The 20,074-nt window shown below is 34.5% G+C and overlaps 1 long non-coding RNA gene across 1 annotated transcript; it reads right to left on the reverse strand.

Annotated features, from left to right (window-relative positions):
- Positions 1-258: 258 nt before the first annotated feature.
- LOC146884036 (uncharacterized) lies at positions 259-3,214 on the reverse strand. The gene is made up of 2 exons (XR_014983939.1): positions 3,064-3,214; positions 259-1,198 (listed from the first exon to the last, which is right to left on the reverse strand). It is a non-coding gene; the product is annotated as an uncharacterized LOC146884036 (long non-coding RNA).
- Between the last annotated feature and the right edge of the window lie 16,860 nt (positions 3,215-20,074).

Here is a 20,074-nt window from a genome sequence, read left to right on the forward strand (position 1 = left end):
AGTTATGTTATTATTAATGTTAATGTTCTCTCAAGGAAAAAATTATTGTACAAAAATAAATAATTCCATCTTTTTGTCAAATAATAATTATTTATATAGTAGTCGGGGCATTACACATACATGTACATGTTGTTGGGCTGCCTCCCCAATCGATCTATCGCCTACTCAAGCGGGGACCGATAATAGACTCTTCACACTAGAGTGCATTGTGCGAGACTTGTAACATCCTAGCTGGATATTACTTATAAAAGAAAAATATTTAAAATAATTTGACATTTAACATTAATTCCCAAAAGTGCGGGAAATTTAAAACATAATCACAACCCCAACATCAAAATTCATAATGTAAATCATTACAACTTTCAAGTTCCAAAACCAACTCCATTAAAAATAATTACAAAAAAAAATAACCAAAACAAAGTTTATCAAATAAAATCCCAACAGATAGTACTCACTCCAGCTCTAAGCATCTCCAAAATTACTTGGAGCATCATCTTCTCCCGTGTGATAAGTCACACGATCATTGCCAAAAACAAACAGATAGAATGAGCTCATAATAATATAAACATATAAATTAATAATAAAGAGATTCACCCCAAGCTACTTTATTCCATTTCATGCTTAATCTTAAATCTTTATTGCCCCAAGGTTTTCTGGTCATCGTCTCATTATACAAATGAAACTACAAACCCAGGCACTCTATATAAACACTTGACCATGGACTTAGGATATCTCATGCTTCCACAAACCCGCCCGCTCGTGATCCAACCTCTATGAACCTCCCTGCTCGTAGTCCAACTCTATGGATATCCCCGCCCGTAGTTCAACACGCGTGATCCATCCAGCTACAAACCTCCCCGCTCGCAACAGCTTCTCAAGTGTGAGCACGGAACATACAAACCTCCACGCTCGTATCCTTACATGAGAACATCATTAATATGAACCTCCCAAAGCTCATACTAATCATGCGTTCATCACCAGTCACGAACCTACCCGCTCGTGACAATGCCAAGCATCTCTTGGTCCAAGTCCACATCTCAACACATAAAAACAAATTCAAGAAAAACATACTGCCCCTGCGCTATCGTCTGGTGCTGCCTAAGCGCCGCCAGGTAAAATCCCAATGCAGACCGCTTGGCAGAAACCTCTCGCCACCAGGCGCCAGGTAGAATCCAGGCTCATTATTTTGGGCTATCGTCTGGCGAGTCACCCCTCACATGCATCAATGATGTATAAGCACATTTGCATTCATAATTGTAACCCAAGTCAATACATGCAATCAACTAAAAGTTGATCATATTCATAGAAGTTCTAAACTTGCAACCTAATATATATTCAACTCATGCACTCATAAAAATGAAGTTATTCTCAAACATCTGAATAAACAAAGATATATTTATGTCTATAAAAGAGTCGCAACGGGACCCAACTAGACTTCTAACTCATGCCACCTTGAACTCACCTCAAAACAGTGCTTGAAATCTTGCGTTTATCCGAAATCTTAACCAATTCAAGTTTAAGCAATGATTTATTGAATGCAAAATGGAATTGTACCTAAAACAAAGGAAGGCCAACATGAACCATGCAACCAACCAAAACAAGGTACAACTAAACCAACCAACACGTGACCCATTTTCGAAAAGCAAATGGTAAGTGTGAAATGTGTAAAACTGCACCTAAACCATTTCTAACATGAATTGTCCCATCAACACTTTTACTAAACCAATAAGTAAATCTTGAGTATGTTTTTAAGTGTGCATGTACCTTTCACAAGCAAAGAGAGATAAAAACATATTACATGTGGGCCCCTGGTTTCTATCAAACACCTAATTAAGCATGGTGGCAAAAAAGAAAATGTATAAAAAAGAAACCAATTAAAGTTACGTGTGTGCCATGTCCTTTTACCAATCAATTAACATTTGCATTTAAAAAGAAAAAGAGCTAGCATTAAATTATCAAAACTTCAACACGTGATAAGGCATTGAAAATGCAAGCAAATAGAATGGCACCCTGCATCCAACCACTATGATCCCTTTTGTACATGAACAATCAAGGCCACTCCACAATCAAAAAGATGTTTCAACTTTTATTGGCACGTGTGGACCCTCTCTCAACCACCCAATCATGGCATTAAAGTAATATAATAATAAAGAAATAAGAAACCCAAAAGGCTTTAACACATGAAAAGATACGCATAAGTAACTAATGCATGCACTGCACCACAACAAAAGTTACAAGTTATATGAATCTTTGGGTCCCTCCAATGTACCAAAGCCATGAACAAAACATAAAGTCCAACTAATACTACAAGGAAGCCCAAACAGTACTTGGTTGTACCATCGCAGGTCCCATCGTGAAGGATTTGATTCCACAACCTTTTTCCTTAATAAATACCACCTGACATGCACCCAGGTAGCTAGCAGGAAAACCAACCAAAGGACAAAGCCTTACCCTATGGTTCTGTGCACACACTTATGACAAAGGATGCCAAAGTGAAACAAAACCCATGCATGAATCACTAACAAAGGAAAACTCTGCATCCTTCCTGCTCAACGCCTAAACCACAACCAAATTCATTTTCTTGTTGAATCACTCAACTAACGATCCCACGTAGTAGTAGGAATCCTCCACACCAGAAACAAAACAACAACACTAAAAATAATAAGGTGAAACCAATAAGTTTTCATACATCCATGGGTTCCAATAACCATCAATGAGTACAGGAATTTATGCACAAACACAGGGTTGTACCCCAACCCGCGAAAAGGTAACTTCAAGTCTACTGGGAACAACATCACAATACGTATATCATGCAAGTGCCAACATGGGAGAAACGAAACAAACTAAATCGCCATAGACACACATATAGCATACTTTTGGCAACCATTACAACTTAACCACCCACAAAATGAACCAAAAACTGAACAGCGTAACAAACAAAGGGATGCGAGAAATCCCCCAACAGATACCTAAAATAATACCCACACACTTCTTACATCGATTTTCATACATCACCCATCAGTGTAAGAAATAAAAATAGCAAACGAGGTCAACTTTCCTTACTTGGAATTCCCGCTCCACAAGTGCTCCTAGAGTTCCCTTTTTGCCCAAACTTGTTTCACTCTTGCCTCTACCAATCGAACTAACGCTCTATTCACTCCTTAGGTCACGAATTTGGTGTGCTCACCAGACTTTCTCCGTTGCCCCATAACTCTCCCCCTCTTCCTCACTAAATTCCTCCACTTATTTATCATCTATGATTATATTATCACGTATCATGGTCAAACATATTATGAAAATAATAAAACAATTAAATTAACACCCTAATGACATACATAGGACTTAAATCCAAGTTCTCTCAATAAAACTAAATACTTTCAACCACTTAATTTAGTATTGTTCCTGTTCATAACTCTCCGCATTAAATGACATAAAGATTCTCTTATCCGCATTTATATTAAATAATTATTTATTTAATCTTCCTGGGTCTTCCAAGACTTCCCTGGTGATGACCACTATGGTTAGAACTCTTCTAATTGTCGTGGCCACCTCTAGCCCTTCAAAAAAGAACAATGATGCTTAAGTTCCTTTAAAAATTGAAAGGCAACAAAAATTGATCCCTAATAAGTATTGTTCATGCATCGTCAGTGTTAAAATCAGTCACACAATGAAGCCACAAAGTTTCATAGTCAAAAAGTTGTTGACCTATCGTGTTCAATTCGGGCAAGTCAATAGTTTTCGACCATGAAAGATACCAAACAAGTTGACAACCAACTATTATCATGATAAGACATGTCACACTAGCACGAAGGCAAGCGAAAACACGAGGGGATGGAGGCTAGCCTCGTGACACTCCCTCCCGCTAAACTAACCAAAGTGGGGTTAGACAACTGAAGTAGCATAATCTCTTATGATAAGTTAATATGCAAAAATCAATTTTGTACATATAGATACAATTTTGTGAGTAAATATAAATCCATATTTAAACCTAAAGATCAAATTTTATTTAGATTTTTTTTAGGAATTCTTAGAAAAATGGTATCAACTTATTTCTTAGATATCATAATTTATTTTCAAGAAAAATATTAATTTTTTTAAAGAGTCAAAATGCATAAAATCGAGAAAATGGAAAACACAATGAATTTTGACATTTTTTTTCACTCCACCACATAATAATGTAAGAAACTTATCCATCAAATTTCATTTATATTGACCATAGTACTAAATTTTGATGAATTTTTATGAAACTGATTAAATTTAAAAAGTTGAGAACTAATTTAAAATATCATCTGTAATTGTTTTTAACTAATAAAGTTATAAAACCATTATTTTAAAACTTGGTTAATAGCCATAATACTATTATAAAAATAATTGACATGATATTTTTGATTTTTTAGTACGTAAATTTTGATCTTATTTTTCTTTTCACTCCACCACATAATAATGTAAGAAACCTATCCATCAAATTTCATTTATATTGACCATACCATATTACTAAATTTTGATAAATTTTTATGAAAATGAATAAATTTAAAAAGTTGAGAACTAATTTATAATATCATCTGTAATTGTTTTTAACTAACAAAGTTATAAACCATTAATACTATTATAAAACATAATTGACATGATATTTATGATTTTTTAGTAAATTATGTAAATATATAATTTCAAAAATACGACTTCAAACTATTATCAAATTATAAAGGGTTAAATATGTTTTTGGTCCCTCATGTAAGGCCCACTTTTTACCTTGCCCTAAATTGTAAGGGGTTGCCCCAAATCGTTTGGGCCTAAGGCTGGCCCAAAGGGAGTCCAGACCTAATCTGCCCTAACACTCTCACTTTCACTCATTCACAGAACCGTTGCCGTCTCTCTCAACTTCTCTAAACAAAAAGCTTTACTAGGGTTTGGTCTCCTCTTGGTCAAGCTAGCTCTAAGCTCAGCTCTACTCCATGTAAGTCAATCTCGAGCTCATGTTTCTCGCTCTCTAGGCCTATTTTTGTGATTACAGTTAGGATTTTGTAGTAATCTTGTTCCCATTCTGCTCCACTTCGTTTTCAACTCTTTGGCCTACTCTTAAGATTGTGGTGCTCACTGTGTGCATGTCAGAACTTTCCGCTAGCTTATTTCCAGGTAAGGGAAGCTAGGATTTTGAGTTTTAAGTTATGATTGGTCTGTTCTTGTGTATGCATAGTGTTTGTATGGATTGTTCGTTGTTATGGATATGTGGGATGTGTTGTGTGATGGTTTGGATACGAAAATGCTACTGCTGCAGGTGAGAACAAGGGCGAGAACTATAATCTCGCCCAGGCGAGTCAGGCTCGCCTAGGCGAGACTGGTAGAGGCTCGCCCAGACCTGTTGCGCGAGTTGCCGCTCAGGCGAGTGGTCCTGGTTTTTGAGCGAGAGAATGCCTCGCTCAGGCGAGGAGAGCTCGCCTAAGCGAGCTAGTGCGTTTGGCCCTGTTCCAGAAATGTCGAGCTCTCGCCTAGGCGAAGGGAGCTCGCCTGAGCAAGAGTCCCTCTCGCCTGAGTGAGACCCTTCAGCCTGAGCGAAGAGTTGGGCGAGGGTGCATTCTAGTTTGGTGTTCCTTTTCTGTTCTTGAATGTTTGGCATGTAATTGATTGGATTATTGTATAATGGCATGAAGGGGATGAATATACATGATTAAGGGAGGTTTATATGTGGTGAATTGTGAGTTTGGCATGATCTTGATATGAATTATACATGAGAGGTTGGACATACATATATATGTGGTCATGAATTTGGTGTGATTTTGGCATGAAATGAATGAGATGGTTGGTATTAAAGTGGCAATGGTTTGGCATGAGATGAAACCCTATAATTACGAATTGGGGAAGAATGGAATGGTATGGATCAAACATGGGATACAAAGGAGGATGGATTGTATAGGTTGGCATGATATATATATATATATATATATATATATATATGTATATATATATATATATATATATATATATATATATATATATATATATATATATACACACACACACACATACACGTATGTTAAATACTACTTGTTTGATTATGATTGGTCCATGGTCAGTGCGTAATTCCTTGAAATCTCTAGGTGGGATTTTAGGGTCGTGCTTCAGTGGTCGAAACGTAATTCCATGGCCCCTGTTAATGGGTGTCCATGGTAGTGCCCCATCTATATAACTTGGTAAGGATTCAAGGTAAGAATTGCATCCTAACACTCTAAGGAGTCAGTTAGTCTCACTTAGAATGGACTGACTCTTGTGGTGAGAGTAACAAGAGGCCTGAAACTCATTTAAGGGCTAACCTTGTGTAGGGGGATTGATTCATTGTAACACTTGTAACACATAGCTCGGGGATGAGCAGAGGTATCCACCACAAGTGTAAGCATCCGCTGAATCCGACCAGTTTATATGTATCTGGATGAGTCGAGTCTCAGTGTATTGAATTGAGGAGTCATAACATGTTTGGATGATGTGTGTATATTTGACTGTTAAAGTATATTTGATTGCATGATAAAACCACTTTTGGCTCTAGCTTACCCTTCTGTTATTTGTTGTGTGGTACTCTCTTTTGCGATGATCATCAACTTGTTGATGTGAGCAGATGCGAGGAACACCCGTGGCCAACAGGGAGGTGATGGTTCTGCTTCTTAGCCTTTGGATTGACTTTTGCTTTTGGGTTTTTCATTTAGGGCTAAGGCCCATGTATTGTTTTCTCTGGGAATTTATTTAAGTCATTATCACTCTCTTACATTACTTTGTACCTGGCATCGTGGTGTGCCTCTTTTATCGTCCTTTAAGTATTTTGGGATTAGTCATTTTAATCAAATTTGGTTAAGTTTATTTGACATTTCAAGCGTGTTTTATAATAGTATTTGACTTAACATTAAAACAAAAATATGTCAAACAATATAAACAACTCAAATACAATCTTGAAATGTGTACGAAACATCAAATAAAACTAACAAAATTTGATTAAAATGACTAAATTCACATATTTCAAAAGATGAAAAATACTAAATTGGTCCAAAATTTCGAAATGGACTAATTCCAAAATTCATTGAAAGTTAAGGGACCAAAAACATATTTAACCATTTATTTTATACAAGTAAAAAGTAAAAAATAATCCCATTTATCTTTACCTGGAGAGTTAAACTTTTATGGGGTGCAGGAAGAAATACAGGGAGGTGCAAAGAAGCACCCTATATAAAGTTGAATGGAAGTCCATTATAGTTCGAAGCAAGTTCATAGGCCCAATAAGAAACAATTTTTTTGTCTAAAGAAAAGGGTTGTTATGAGAACAAAAATACAGAAGAAGAGAGAAGACAAGGACAAGTAAGAGTACATTCATACAGAACAAGAAAATTGTGAGGGTAAAATATAAAATATTTGTTTTCGTTTTTTCGTAGCACAATATGAATTTTTTCAATCACTCGATTTTACATTACATCGATATTCTTGTAATAATATAATCAAGTGAAAGAAATTTTTACTTATACTACGTATTTTCCTATAAAATCAATTAAAAAGTTAATCTAAATTATAAATTTTAATTTGAAATTAAAAAAATATTTTTAGTGAACTAATAATATTTTAAATAAATTGAAGCTAAAAAAGTAGTCTAAATACTTTTTAAATAGATACATGTCAATTTCAAAGTATTGTAGATTATTTCCGTTATATTTCCATTAATACAACAAAGTTGGTATTTTATTTAGGTTGAGTTGTGTTAAATTTTTAAGATCATAAATTTTAAAGTATTGAATTGTTTAACACAATCAATGCAAACAAAAATATTTAATTGAAGAACATAACCAATGAAAGTATAACACGTGTTATGGAAGAGGGTGTCATAGTCTATAAATTATTTTGTTTTAAATGGAATCTTTCATCTTCTAATATTAGAAAAAAATATATATAACGATTATTTGTTAGTTTTACGAGGTTAAAAATACTATTTGTGAGTCCAATAGAATCGTTATGTCTAGATACGATGTTTTTTCTAGTGAAGGATACATTTGTGATATTTTTTAAGCTAAATCTTATGCCTTTTTTCAATAATAAAATATCCAACTATCCAACTTTAATTATTGAATATATTTGAATATTGTGGTATGTGGCATATTAAACTTCCTAATGTAAATTTGAATTAAAAAAAAAAATGTCTCCTAATCCTAAGATTTTTATTTAATCAAAGTAAAAGTGTGAATCACTTGTTCAAGGAAAACAAACAAAATTATAAATACACAAAAAAAAATAATTTACTTGAATTTATTCATAATAATTTATGTGACATAGTGATGATTTAACACACGATAACATAATACATTATATTAATTTTACCAGTAATTTATCTAAATTTTATTATGTCTATTTAATTAATAGCAGATAAAATCAAAATATACAAAATGGAGAAATAAAAAAAATTAGAAAGAAAAATTTAGATTCTTCATTCTAATTGAGAGAGAACAATACAAGAAATTTTTGTAAAATGCATGATAATATTGTCTATGAAGAGACACTTCGCTAAATAAAAGAAGAACAACATTACTTAATATTGTAAATGTTGTATTTAAAAATTATGATTTATTTAACGAAACATGGGATGAGATTTTATATTATGCTTGCCATATTTTGAGTAAAAATTACTTTAAAGAGTGTAATGAGTTGTGAAGAAAAGATACCATACGTTGATGAATTTGAAATTAGTCCAATTACATATTATATATTTCAATATAATCTAGGTTAAACCAACTCAAACGGGGGGCTTCTCCCTCCACCTCCAATAGCTTCTCCTGTACCCCCAAAACGTTTTTTAATTCCAATTTTGTCCTTACAGTAAAATGTAAATATTAAGCGGTAAATTTTCTCTTTTTATACTTGATCCAGCAGACCACTTCCTGCACCTCCAATATTTCGAAACCACTACTTCTCTCTTGCTCTTGCTCCTGCTCCTGCAATGCACCCCAATATTTTAAAACCATTTGACCTAGCTCATTCTCTCTTCTTTCTTCTTTCTTCTGTTTGCTTTACTCGTGCAGCAGCAGCCGTAAATTCTATATCCATATAGTGTGCTTCACATCCTTTGAACCTGCCATGGGATGGAGTTGGCAGGAATATTATGAAGATGATGGTTGGAGTTAGAATGGTGAGTCAATGGATTTTCTCTTTTTCTGCATGGTCCAAACGTCCCATATGGCTTTTACACATTATTCCACGCGTTAAGCATCATAATTTCATATTCCAAATTATTATAATATGGAAAACGAATAAATTGGATTAAATAAAAGATGAAAGATATAAAGTTGAATACAACAAGGCACGTATCTTCGGACACTTAATAAGTTTGGAAAGTTTTGATATGGGCAAACACACGATCATCTGTAACCACACCCTTCAACACAGTAAAGCACCAAAAAAATTGGCAATTGTAATCAACCCCATTGAAACGAATAGTTAATTGGTCTGATATAAAAAGCAAAGCAAAGCAGAACTATCACCACGTACCCAGAAAGATCAAGATAAAAAAGAAGGTCTGATACCAGAAAATAAAAAAAAAATGGGGTTGGGATTGTTCAAGGCGTTGTTTTGCTGCAGCAAGCAAGGCCCGTCAAATTGAAATCGAGGAGTCATGGGAGTCCTCTCCGGAGCATAGCTCGAAAGAAGATAGTGGAAAAAGGAAATCAGATGGTGTTGTTGAGAAGAAGAGGAGCACGCCGCAATCGGGGGCTATTATGGGAAAACCGTACGTAAAGATAGAGCAAATGTACAAGATGAAGAAAGAGCTAGGAAGCGGACAATGGGGTGTGACTTATCTGTGCGTGGAGAAGATGACGCAGAGAGAGTACGCATGCAAGTCCATTGCGAAGACGAAGTTGGTGAGTGCGCAGGAGATTGAGGACGTGAGAAGAGAGGTTATGATCCTGCAGCATCTGTCGCGGCAACCCAACATCGTGGAGTTCAGAGGGCCTTACAGGACAGAAACCACGTGCACCTAGTCATGGAGCTCTGCAGCGGAGGCGAACTCTTCGACCGCATCATTGCCAAAGGAAACTACTCAGAGCGTGAGGCGGCGACGGTGATGAGGCAGATCGTGAATGTGGTTCATGTCTGCCACTTCATGGGCGTCATGCATCTGTAGGAAACGGATCTTGAAATCCGTTTAATAAAAAAACTTAAAAATTTAAGAAACGGATTTTGGAATCCGTTTTAAACTTTTCTGAAACGGATTACAAATTTCATTTCTGAAAAAAAAATTAAAATTTATGAAAAGGATTCTGTAATCCGTTTCATAAAAAAATTTGCAAATTTTTTTACGAAACGGATTACAGAATCCGTTTCACAGTGTATGAAACGGATTCTGTAATCCGTTTCGTAAAAAAATTTGCAAATTTTTTTATACTTTATACTTCAGACTTACTTTTCACACACATGTTGCAGCCGCCACTGCATGAATCAGCCACCAAAGTAGAACTCACCAATTAATATACGCAGCCCTAAACGTTGAAAGATATTATTAGTTTCACCCACCATGCCGCAACTTAAGCTGCCATCAAACCCTGCAAACCCTCCTTTTGTTTTTCCTACTTTTCCTGCATTTATGCTTTCTTTCACACCACTAAATGCCCACATCTCATCTTCTATATCTCTCACTATCCCATATCTTGTTCATCTATTTTGTTCTTTTTTTTTTCAATTGTTACTGAAACGGCTTTTGTAAGCCGTGTAAACTGTGAGAAACGGAATACACATTCCGTTTGAATTTTTTTTTTCAAACTGAAACGGCTTTTGTAAGCCGTGTCGGAAGATACCTAATCTCTGAGTATCGAAAAATTCTTATGGTATACGCACTCTCCACTTTCTTCCTTTTCTTTCACTTTCTACTTGTCTTGTCTCCTATATTTCAGTTATTGTATTAATTGAACTGCACCAATTCATGTGATGGGGATAATAACTGCTTGAGGTTTGGGGCGAAAGAGAGAAATACATAGAGTAAATTTTTAAACTTAGATAATAATCATATAGTATTTCTACTAATGAATAAAAATTAGAACATTAAACTTATTATGTTATGTTTATAAGACATTTTATATGTGATTTTTTTTATATTATAAATCATAATCTCCAGAAATTATTAAAATTTGTTTGGTTAATCATAAATATTATATATCTTTTGAAAAAAAAAGTAACTTAGTATTTTACCTATAAATTTTAATTATTTACAAAGCTAAATACTAAAACTAGTGCGAGTGAAATTTTATTAATTCAGATAAGTTAGGTTCTCGCTTTCCATTGAAAATAATTTTGTGTATGAAACGGAATACACATTCCGTTTCTTAATTTTTTTTTTCAATTTTATTGAAACGGCTTTTGAATGCCGTGTCGGATGCGTATGAAACGGAATACACATTCCGTTTTTTGTTTTTTTTTTTAATATTGCTGAAACGGATTGTGGATTCCGTGTCGGAGGTGTATGAAACGGAATACACATTCCGTTTCTTGTTCTTTTTTTGAATTTTGGTGAAACGGATTTTAGTATCCGTTTTGGGTTTTTTTTGGTGTTTTTTTCGTGAAATCCGTTTTAGCAGTTACTTGTTCAATGTAATTAAGGGCTGAGTCTTTGGAGCATTATGTGTGTGTGTGAAATGGAAAAAGAAAGAATGGTTAGAGGGCTATAAAGAAGAGAGAACACAGGTAGCTCGCATTAAAATGAGGTGATTCATGGTTGGTCCGTCACCAATTTAAGCATTAAATTCAACAAATATTTCTTCCAAGTCTAGCATGTAAAATTTACAAACCAATACAGGAAATTGCCTTCATCAGCATCAATAATTGTTTATTGGTATGCAACAAATATTTGCAAATTTTTTTATGAAACGGAATACAAAATCCGTTTCATAACGTTTTGAAACGGTTTCTGTATTCCGTTTCAAAAAAATTTGCAAATTTTTTTATGAAACGGAATACAGAATCCGTTTCAAAATATTATGAAACGGATTCTGTATTCCGTTTCATAAAAAAATTTGCAAATTTTTTTAGAAACGGATTACAGAAACCGCTTCATAATATTTTGAAACGGATTCTGTATTCCGTTTCCCATACATTTTGAATATTGCGTTTTGAAACCCAGACAATCCCTTCAAACAAATTCTGTTTACAAAGAACTTAAATGGTATGAAGGCTAACCTGGATTGACGGAAGTACCACTTGGAGAGGAGATAAGGCATTTACTCACAAGACCTTCCTTCAAAGAGTTAACCTTCAATCACAATAATACAACAATGCATACTGAGTGACACAATAAACAAAGCAGGATTCCTTAAAAAAAATAAATGAAAGTCATACAAACCAGGGACCACCACACCACACACAGAATGAACGAATGAAGACAAGAGGGACCACTACAGAGAGAATGAACGATTGAAGAAGCACAGCTCTCAGGACCACGATGAAACTGAGCAAAAATTTTTAATGAAACTGGATGATGGGAGAAGAAACGGAGTACAAGAGTATAGTAACGTTTGGGGGTGCAGGGGCGTTGACGCAGTAAATGAAATTTACTGCGTCGTTACCCACTTTCACCCATTCTCACATAATATTAAATAAGGGCATAAGCGTCAATTTTGGGGGTACAAGAGATTTCTTGGAGGTGCAGGGAGAAGGTGCCCTCAAACGGTTCAACATGTAACCTATTAACCCATCCACCACATCACTAACCGAGCCCAATTTCACAATAGCCATAAATGGGCCTACACACATTGGGTCCAACTCAGGCTTTTACTTCCCGCACTCCAACAATTTATTCAAGCACCCCCTCAAGCTCATGACATTGTCTCCGGAAAACTGTCTTGGGGATTATGTATTTCAGAAGCTTTCTGGAACAAAATTTTTCGAACAGAATTTCCAAAAAGAAAGTTTTAAAGTATGATTTTCGAAAGATATGAAATGTATTCCAGAATAAAATTTCCGTAATAAATTTTTGTATAAATATATTTTTGGAACTCGTAAAATTCCTTTTTCCATAACGAGTGTTTTTGAAATTTGAATTCAGTTTCTCTGCCATGTATTTAAAATATACCTATGAACTCTACATTTAAAATTTTAAGATACATTAAAAATATTTTTATACATTAAAAAAATCAACAAAAAAATCTGAACTCGTGTTTTAAAATATCTATACAAAAAATGTGATTCAGGAAGATATTTTTAAAATACAAGAAACACATTTGGAAAAAAAAAATTCAGAAAGAGTTTTTGTTCTTTTTTGTTCTTTTTTTTCTGCATTTTTCCTCTTGTTTTTTATATATTTAACGTTCTCCATCTTTTCTTCTTTCCGTGCAGCGGCAGTGCGGCGGTCGAGGAAGTGGTGACAACGGTGGTGTGATGTGTGCAATGATAAAGGATGTAGGAATCTTTTCCTAATATTATGGGAGTGTATTTAGTAATGGTGAGGGTGAAGGAAGCAAGGAGTTCTAATTCAAAGGATCACAAGGTCGGATAAAGGCCCAAGCGTAATAACAGTAATTGTGTTTGTAGGTAAGAGAATCATAAAATTTGAAAAATTCAATTTTTAAAAGTGTAGTTGGTTGGTTATACACATTCTTGAGAAAACACTTAGCAAAAATAGATGTATTGTGTGTTCGCATTTTCTTAATTTTTATAAAAAATAATTAAGGTGAATAAAAAATATATAACTAATTTTAAAAATAGTTATTAAATGTAAAATTTGAAAAATAAGATATGTATACAAAAGAAGTTTTCAAAATAACGGTTAAAGATATAAGATGTTCTTAAAATAACGGTTAAGAGTAAACTATTTATAAAATAATTATTTTTAGAAATAATAATTAAGAGTAAAACTAGAATCTTGAATGTAGAGATGGCAATGTGGGCTGGCTCGGTCCGTTTAGGCCCGACTCGCATTAGGTCCGCAAGTTACGTGCCGGACAGGCGCGCCTCGCACATAATTCGCATGCTGGAACACACGGCCCGCCCCGCAGATCTGTTGGCCTGCGGGTTGGCCCGCATACATTGCTGCCATACCTCTCAATTTCGCGAAACCCCGTCAGCCACAAATTTGAATCCCCAATTTGGAAGAAAAACCCTGCTCCAGCAAAACCCCCCTCAATTTACTGTCAATCGGAAAGAAAAAGATGCAATGGTGTCTAGAAATCGCGAGTTGCAGTCCAGATGCGAGGGAAAGAAAGAGATGGATGTGGCAACATCGTCACCGGTGCGCGTGCAATGGAGGCAACAACCTCGTCACGGTGGTGCGATGGAGGCAGCATGGAGAGAAGAGAAATAGATCCAGATGCGAGGGAAAGAAAGAGATAGAGGCAGCAGTGTCATCACCGGTGCGCGTGCGATGGAGGCATCAACCTCCTCACGGCGGTGCGATGGAGGCAGCAGGGAGAGAAGAGAGAAGAAAAACCACTGCGAGTCTACGACTAGGGGTGGTCAAAAAATCTAATTTTCTTGATCCAGTCCACTTTTACCCCAATCCAATCCATTTATAATCCATTTTATTAAGAATCAAATCCATTTAAAATCTATTTAATGGATCTGGATTTCAATCTAATATACATTTTATATATTTTATGGATTGGATATCCATTTTATAAATCAAGATTTTTAAATATGGATAATCCAAAAAAATCCAATACAAATTTTTAATTTAAATTTTTAGTTGAGTTAGACTAAAGGTTGAAATGGACTAGGCTAAATTCAGACTCAGACGGCCTTGCTCGATGACCTATACGGATCGAGCAGGCCCGATGACCATAAGAGGTTGGGCGAGCCTAAAGATATGAACGAACTAGGCGGGCCCGACAAACTGAACGAGTCGATCCGGCCCAACGGTCCAGAAAATTCGAGTGAGCCCGATGATCCAAACGGGCCCAATGACCCAACGAGCCAGGTGAGCCCAAAGACCTAAACGGGCCAAACGGGCCTTAAGACCCAAACGAGCCAGGCAAGTTGGAAGATCTGAACAAGCCAGGCAGGTTGGAAGATCCGAACAGGCCAAGCGGGCTCGAAGACCCGAACGGGCCAGGCGGGCCAGATGACCCGAATGGGTCAAGCGGGCTCGAAGAACCGAATGGGTCAGGCCGGCCCAAAGACCCGAACCGGTCAGGCGGGCCCGATGACCTGAACGAGTTAGAGGGGCTCAAATAATCGAACGGGTAAGGCATGCCCGAAGACTCGAACGAGTCAAGCAGACCCGAAGACTCGAACGAGTCAGGCGAACCCATAGACCTGAACGGGCCAAGCAAGCCTAATGACCAAAACAGGTCAGGCAAGCCCAAAAACCTGAATAGGTTAGGCAGGCCCAAAGACCCGAACTGTCCAAACCCTCCAAATGACCCAAACGACCCAGCACGGGGAAACTAGCCGGGATCATCCCGGCCCAGGTAGGAGCATCCCCACACTCTGGCCCAACCACGGTGGCTTGGATCCGGCGCAACGCTGACAGCCCAATAAGCGTAGTGGCCGGGTACTTCCCGGCCCTCTTGGCCGAGTACATCCCGGCCCAAGGGGTAGCAGGCGAAACATGTGGTACAGAAGGGCAGCGTGCAATCAAACCCCAAAAAGGAAGGAGTTGATATTTGAGAAGTACAGACGGCCAAGCCCCAAAAAGGAAGGAGTTGATATTTGAGAAGTACAGACGACCAAATCCCAAAAAGGAAGGAGTTGATATTTGAGAAGTATAGATGGCCAAACCCCAAAAAGGAAGGAGTTGATATGTGAGAAGTACAGACGGCCAAACCTCAAAAAGGAAGGAGTGGATCTTTGACAAAAGTACAAACGGACAAACCTTAGAATGGAAAGAGCTGATCTTTATTAAAGACACAAAAGAACAATTTCAGCCAATAAGGAAAGAACCGATGCATGCAACCTCAGTCGGAAAGGGAAGGAATCGATCCTCGAATACAAACGGCCCGCAAATATTAATAACAGGTTCATTAAGAAATTAGTATAAATTAAGGCCTAGTGAACATGTAAAGGTACGCTTTTCTCACTAACCAAGTACACCCCATATCAATCACTCTCTGACTTGAGCGTCGGAGTGCTTGCAGGTACCCCCATCCCCGGAGTGCAGACGGTAGGGAGATCCAGGAGGAGTATAGGGAGGAACAGGAAGAGGTTCGACACAGAGAGTTCTTGAGATCGTCTGGTTTCGCACCGAAATAGTACCGATCAGCTACACTAAAATTAATTTTAATTTAAAAAAGTTAATCTTTCAAATCTTCCCTGAAATTAATTATGAGAAAAAATAGGTAAACAAATACCAGCGATTATTTGTTTTACAAGAAATGTTATGTTTTAAAATTGTCCATCTTCAAATTCTTAAGAAATTATTGTTACTTTTACCAAATTATTATTTTATAAATTAATAAACTTTTGATCATACCTAACTTATGATTAGACAGAAATGTAAAACTATTTGACGTTGAGTTTTAGGAGTTTCCTTAGCGAGGGAGAATCACGTTGTAAATGGAAAAGTTGCTATGAAGTTTCTTAGTAGTGGAGATATAAAGACAATGTGAAATGTACAAAAATAAAAGCACTTAAAAGTTGGACAAAGTTGCTGCTTGCTGTTGCTTATTTCCCTCCCTGACATACAAGTCTTCGAAGCCTCAGTGAGAACATAACATCTTTTGTTAAATTTTATTAGGCGAAGGTCTTCTTCGAATCTTGTATTCTAATACAACATAAGATTTACGAAATGATTCTTCACGTAAACAATAAAGTATAGTATTTGACACATGTACTCATTTGAACCCCAAGATTCATTATTGTATTCTCCCGGTGATGACTCTCATCACTTAAGAATGTATTTCCAGATAAGACTAAGAAAATATACAATATTAATAATATTACATCTAACAAAAAATCTTAAAATAATAAATTTGTAGGTTTTTTTTTATTATTGTTCGATTTTTTTATTTTTACTTGATGTAAGATTTCGATTCATATTTAGATTTTTTAATAATGAGTTGAACACAGATAAATTATTGGTCTAATCTTGATTTCAAAACCTTAAGATAATAAATTTATAACTATTTTTTGATAAAAGTTTAAGATGATTTAAAAATTTTACATTGAATAAACATGAAAATAAATGATTAATATATAAGTGAAAAAACTCATAAACTTATTATCTTAAGATTCTATGTTATAATTGGTGTCCTAACATGATATCTTATATGTGAACTTATTCACGTCTGATTCATTTGGTATCTTTTCTCGTAAAAGATCTCACATTTTTCTATACACGATGATGGTCAATTTTTTTTTATTGAATTAAAAACTTTAATTGACATTTAATATTTTACTATTTGCATGTTGTGATATTTTGGTGTATGTTTTATTGAGGTAAAAAGGTGGAATATTCTTTATGGGAAGAGAAGATGGAAGAGATGGATGATGGAGCAGAGTCCTGTAAAGTGAAATGTGATATGGCATATGAAAATTTGAACGTCGTACAATGAATTGCCAAATGGAGAAAATGGGAATTGCTGCAAATAGTCTTCCATGCATCAAAAAGCAGCTCTGCTTTTGAGCATTCAAACTCATACTATTTTTTTTCCCAACAAAAGAAGATAACCCACGTGCTTCTACATGGATCAAGTAAACAAAATTCTTCAAAAATTTCCCCAAATTCATGTAGGTGGGAGAGTAACTAAGGGTTTTAAAGATGGAAACCCTAGAATTAACCTTTCAAAATAACCCTAATTTAATCAACGTGCTTCTTTATAAGCATTTTATGAACAACATAAATGAGTTTTTTTAATAACTTTTAAACTAACTTGTATATAAAACTATACGAGAGAGTTTGGATAAAGTGTTCAATTACTTTTAACTTAGAGAAAATTAATTTCAAAATATTTTTCTTAATCTTTTAAAATGTTTATTTTTCTTTTTAGTAATATAGACTTATATAAATGGAAATATATGATCTCACCATTAAGCTAATAATATGATCTCATGGGATCAAATCCAATATTTTGAAATGTTTACATGTTATTGAACTTTTTAAGGTTCATAGCTTCATGATAATGAAGTTGGGAAGGTGCAGTGTTGAGAGATGTCTTAGGATGAAGGAGCAAAGAGTGAGAGCAATTAGTATAGCTTATCAATAGTTTGCATTAATATGGTAAATTTTTGGAGGGTTGTGGGAGTGAATCCAAATTCCACATTACGTCAAAATGAGAAAAATTAATGAACTATATAAGAAAGAAAATCCATAAATTCATTATTTTAAATTTTGAGTTGAATGTGATGTCAATTCTTTATAGAGTTAAATATGTTTTTGGTTCTTTAACTTTCAGTTAATTTTGAAATTAGTCAATTTCGAAACTTTGGACCAATTTAATCATTCATCTTTCGAAATACGTCGATTTAGTCCTTTTAATCAAATTTTATTAGGTTTATTTGATGTTTCGTACGCATTTCAGGATTGTATTTGAGTTGTTTATACTGTTTGACACATGTTTGCTTTAATGTTAAGTCAAATACTATTATGAAACACACTTGAAATGTCAAATAAACTTAATAAAATTTGATTAAAATGATTAAATCCATGTAATTCGAAAGATGAAAGACTAAATTGGTCCAAAGTTTCAAAATGAACTAATTCCAAAATTCACTTAGAGTTAAGGGATAAAAACATATTTAACCATTCTTTATATGTATCCTATGAGACAAAAACTAGAGAGAATATAAAAAAATTGATATCTGAGTGAGTATTAATTATATACAATAACTTTCTAATTATAATCTACCTAATTTTTATCAATGTTTTCAAAATTCTCATTACTTGAGCATAAAAGACATCTTTAGGAGACCGTAGTCTATTTTTGTCATTATTTTATATTTTTCACTGGTGGTAAAAACTGTTTTTGATTTTTAGTATATTTTAATTTGAGACATAACTTGAAATATTTGAATTTTTTTTGCACAACATCTCGATATTTTGCACAATGTTTTGGATGAAGTGTGTATGAGACTAAAGAATCAAAGAAATATTAGTGAGTTTTTCTTTGGTCAAATTATAATCATGTTTAGTTTTCAGTCAAATTACGCTTACTTTGTTCAAAATCTTAATTCAATATTTTGATCAAGACATTGACGTCCAGACAAGTATAAGAATTCGATTTGCTTTGATGTAATCAAATCCGATAATAATATTAACTGACTTTGAAAAGAAAAAAAAAAAACGAGAACACCAATATTTATTTGCAATTAGCAACTATAATAATGTATAATGATGAAACACAAATTATTCTTTAAATCCCATTTATAAAAAAACTTATGTTATTTATATATCTACCCAACCATTTTTGTCTTAAATGAACCCTTAACCAATACTAATTTAATCCTAACACCATTATTACGTTCATTTTTAATGAAATCGAGTGTAGAAATGATTCTAATGAAAATTTAGTGATAAAATAATTTTAGGGTCAAATATAATTCATTCATCTTTTACATTTAATTTATCTATTTTAATTGTTCACTCTTTTACATATCCTACACTACAAAGCTAAAGAAGGAATTGATTCGTATCCAGGTAAATTTTTGAACAAATTTATTCTTAAAATGTAAATAATGACATTGATTTAATATTTGTGACTGAAAAGACATGGTTAGTAATTGTTAATAACCTGAAAAGATCCTCACAAGAAGATAAAGCAATTTATGAATGAAATGATGAGCATCTAACTATCTAATTTCCACCATTATTTTGACATTTGATTCTCCATTAACAAGCTAGGAGAATGGAACTACATGTCCCTTCTTTTGATCTGACTTCACCACCTTAAATAAGTAGAGCCTAGTATAATATAAATAACTAATATCAACATTATAGCATAATATAAATTCGCATTAATTAATAATTAGAACATTTCTAACAAAAATTTTGTAGTAGATACTAGTTTTTTCCATTAAAAAGTATTATAGATACTATTTGATTGTAATTTTAAGTTAATTAAATCAAACAAATAATTTCTTTCTTCCCACCTGAAGATTATTTTAAAAAAATAAGACAAGTGACAAAAACAATTGT

This window comes from Vigna unguiculata, chromosome 8, assembly GCF_037176805.1.
Source record: "Vigna unguiculata cultivar grain cowpea cultivar isolate G323 ecotype 2 chromosome 8, ASM3717680v1, whole genome shotgun sequence".
NCBI lineage: Eukaryota > Viridiplantae > Streptophyta > Magnoliopsida > Fabales > Fabaceae > Vigna > Vigna unguiculata.